Source organism: Sapajus apella, unplaced genomic scaffold (genome assembly GCF_009761245.1).
Source record: "Sapajus apella isolate SASKATOON/1434 unplaced genomic scaffold, GSC_monkey_1.0 scaffold5, whole genome shotgun sequence".
NCBI lineage: Eukaryota > Metazoa > Chordata > Mammalia > Primates > Cebidae > Sapajus > Sapajus apella.
In genome coordinates, this window is record NW_022436945.1 from 29264248 (window position 1) to 29268106 (window position 3859).

General features: G+C 44.2%; 1 pseudogene across 1 annotated transcript; it reads left to right on the top strand.

The window, feature by feature from the left end:
- Positions 1 to 255: 255 nt before the first annotated feature.
- On the top strand, positions 256 to 1815 carry LOC116548643 (annotated as a pseudogene). Its single transcript, XR_004267491.1, has one exon. The product of XR_004267491.1 is annotated as an MORF4 family-associated protein 1-like 1 (transcript).
- The last annotated feature ends 2044 nt before the right edge of the window (positions 1816 to 3859 follow it).

Consider the following 3859-nt stretch of genomic DNA (forward strand, 5'->3'; position numbering starts at 1 on the left):
TCCATCCAAAAAAACAAACAAACAAAAAAAAAACCAACAACAACAAAAAAGAAAGTAGAGAAGAGAGAGTACAGATCACATATAGCATTTTAGATCTCTGGGAGAAGTGTGGCTATCCTCTGATTGAGATGGGGAACTGGACTGTTTTAAGCAAAGAGGTGATTGATATATGTCCTGAGTTAGGCAACCTTGGTCAAATTGATTAATCCTTCTGTACCTCATTTTCTTCATCTGTAAAACAAGAATAATAGGCTTCTCCATGTTGTTGGCCGCTGTGCTGTGTCCATCCACGGCGATTCTTCCCACAGAGTTCTGAAGCAAAAGGCTTACAATTAAAGGAATAAAACATTTAAAGATAATTCGGGAGTACCATGGACAAAGCGTGTGGGTCGCTTAGACTCCAGCAGTAACTCCTGATCTGCAGTTCCCAGGGGTGTCCGGTAAGGAGAACATCACTACAGCGGTTTTAAAGAAGCGTCAGGAGGAGATGCGGCCCCTGAACATCGACGAGGTGGAAGCACCAGAGGAGGTGCAGGTGCTGGAGCCCGAGGAGGATTTCGAGCGGTTCCTGCTCCCGGTCATCAACGAGATGCGCGAGGACATCGCGTCTTTTATACGCGAGCCCGGGCCCGCGTACCTGCGGACCAGGAGCAAGCTGTGGGAAATGAACAATATCCTCATCTAGATCAAAACGCTGGTGGAGGCCTCGGAGGAGAGTGCCCTCAACCACGTGCAGCACCTGAGTGGCGAAGCCGACGAGAGAGTGTCGGAGTTGTGCGAGAAGGCCAAGGAGAAGGCCAAGGAGATCGCGAAGATGGCAGAGATGCTGGTCGAGCTCATTTGGCGAATAGAGAGAAGTTCATAGTTGAGGACTATAGTCAACTGGTAAGGATGAACTAACACATTGAGGAAACTGAAACAGCTTATCATCTTCTCTGTTTTGTTTTTGTATGTTTTTTACCCCCATGTAATAGTCTCCCTTATGGTCCATGATTGATAACCTTGATATGGGTTTACATCATCAAATGTATTTGGTTCTGGAAGGATAACTTTTGTGGGAGAAATACTGTTGTAAGAGAAACGGGGCTTAATCAAAAGTTGTTTTTGCGGTACGTTTATTCTTGTTACTTTGCTGTGCTTTTGAAATGTTGGGCATGGCCTTGTATTTTGCTGTTACCTTTGTGACCTGATTGTATTTTGGAACATGTCAAGACTTGGGATCAGAATCTTCCAACTTTAGAGGTGCAGTGGAAGGCACTGCACTACTTGGTTGAGCCTCGTGAAGAATGTATTAATGAGACTGCTTTGCATAAAGCTGGGAAGACCGAGAAGGCAATTGGAGATGAAAGTGGTTTTGTATATATTTTGGAACTTTCGTTCCTCTGTGAGACGAAAGAGGAGAGCTATGTTTTGTGGCACATTGTCTGATGTATATTGTGTAATCTGTCAGGTGAGTTGATTTAGACGACATAGCTGACCTTATATGTCAAGGCAGTGAGTATGGACTATTGTAATACCCTCACACATAACGAGGCTTCAGAGAATGGCACTGAAGAGACAGTCTACAAAGAGTCTTGAGAGACTGGAGAAAGGAAAAGACATTATCAGGGCCTGGAAAGTCTCTTCCAGTTCATCAGGGTAGTAGACCTGTCAGATTGGAGGTTAAAGTCAAACTTATAATAAGTGTTAATTTGCCTTGAAAAACAAAGACCTCAAAAGCCTTTTTTAAGAAATAAATTTTTCGTTCACATGACCAAAGCCCCTCCTGTGTGTGTTAACAAAAGAATCATAAATTTTTTTGAAATGGAAAAAAAACAAAACAGGATAATAATAGTATCTACTGTAAAGGATTATTATGAGAAATAAGGCCAGGTGTGGTGGCTCACGCCTGTAATCCAAGCACTTTGGAGACCAAGGTGGGCGGATCACCTGAGGTCAGGAGTTCAAGACCAGCCTGACCAACATGGTGAAACCCCGTCTTGTAAAAAAAGAAAAAAAAAAAAAAAAAAAAGAGAAATAAATCAGTTAAATTTTTTTTTTCTTTGAGACAAAATCTCACTCTGTTGCCCAGGCTGGAGTGCAGGGATGCGATCTCGGCTCACTGCAACCTCTGCCTCCCAGGTTCAAGCGATTCTCCTGCCTCAGCTTCCTGAGTAGCTGGGATTACAGGTATGCGACACCATGCCCAGCTATTTTTTTATTTTGATTTATTTTTTCTTTTCTTTTTTCTTTTTTTTTTTTTGAGGCAGAGTCTTGCTCTGTTGCCCAGGCTGAAGTGCAGCCTCCTGGGTTCAAGCAGTTCTCCTGCCTCAGTTTCCTGAGTAGCTGGTATTACAGGCGCCCACCACCACACCCTGCTAATTTTTGTATTTTTAGTAGAAACGGGGTTTCACCATGTTGGTCAGGCTGTTCTCAAACTCCTGATCTTGTGATCCACCGCCACTCAGCCTCCCAGAGTGCCGGGATTACAGTGTGAGCCACCGTGCCTGGCAGATATTTTTGTATTTTTAGTAGAGACTGTTTCATCATGTTGGCCAAGCTGGTCTTGAACTCTCGATCTCAGGTGATCTGCCCACCTTGGTGTCCCAACGTGCTGAGATTACAGGTGTGAGCCACCATGCCCGGCTATAAGTTAATGTTTGTAAAGTGCCCAGAATAGTAACTGGCATATACTAAGCTCTACATAATTTTTTTTTCATAAACTAAAAGAATTGTTCTAGCTGCTAGGTTGAAAATAGCAGTAGATATGCAAATGTGGAAGAAAGGTAGCCAGGTATAAGACAACTATAAAAATCCCAAGGAGAAATGGTAACAAGAACCATTTCTTAGGATAATAGCTAATAGAGGTCATGGCAGTAGAGGTGGTGAAAAGTAACAGAAGAAAAAAAGAAGAGACAAGAAATCAGGGATGACTCTGAAAGTTTTGGGCCTGAGTAACTAGAACCGCTATCCAAGATAGTGAGGACTGTGTGTGGATCAGATTTAGGGGCTAAAAGAAAGACATCCATGCTATCGTACAAATTAATTAAACAATGACTGAGCTCCTATACTGAATAAGACATTGAACTAGGGAATGAGAGAATATGTAAAAAGGCCAGGCACAGTGGCTTACACCTGTGATCCCAGCACTTTGGGAGGCCGAGGCAGGCAGATCACGAGGTCAGGAATTCGAGATCAGCCTGATCAACATGGTGAAACCCCGGATCTACTGAAAATACAAAAATTAGCCAGGTGTGGTGGCGCACACCTGTAATCCCAGCTACTCAGGACACTGAGGAAAGAGAATTGCTTGAACCTAGTAGGTGGAGGTTGCAGTGAGCCAAGATCGCACCATTGTCCTCCAGCTTGGGCGACAAAGACTCCATGTCAAAAAAAAAGAGAGAGAAAAGAATGGAAGTCAATAATGCAAAATTTAAAGGACTAAAGTCAAGGAAGTTATTTCGTTTTGTTTTATGTTGTTTATTTGAGACCATTTCCCTCCCACCCAGGCTGGAGTGCAGTGGCGTGATCTGGGCTCACCACAGCTTGGACCTCCAGGACTCAAGCAGTCCTCCCACATCAACCTTTGGAGTAGCTGGCACTCACTAGGATACCTGGCTTGTTTTTGTATTTTTTGTAGAGACGGGGTCTCACTATGTAGCCCAGGCTAGTCTCAAACTCCTGAGCTCAGGTGATATGCCTGCCTAGCCTCCCAAGGTGCTGGAATTACAGTCATGAGCCACTGCTCCCTCCTGGCCCCTGTTTTTGCTCTATTTGAGGAAGGGTCTCACTCTGCCCAGAATGGAGTGCAGTGGCACAATCAGGGCTCACTGCAGCCTTGATCTCCTTTCTGGGCTCAAGCGATCCTCCTGTCTCAGCT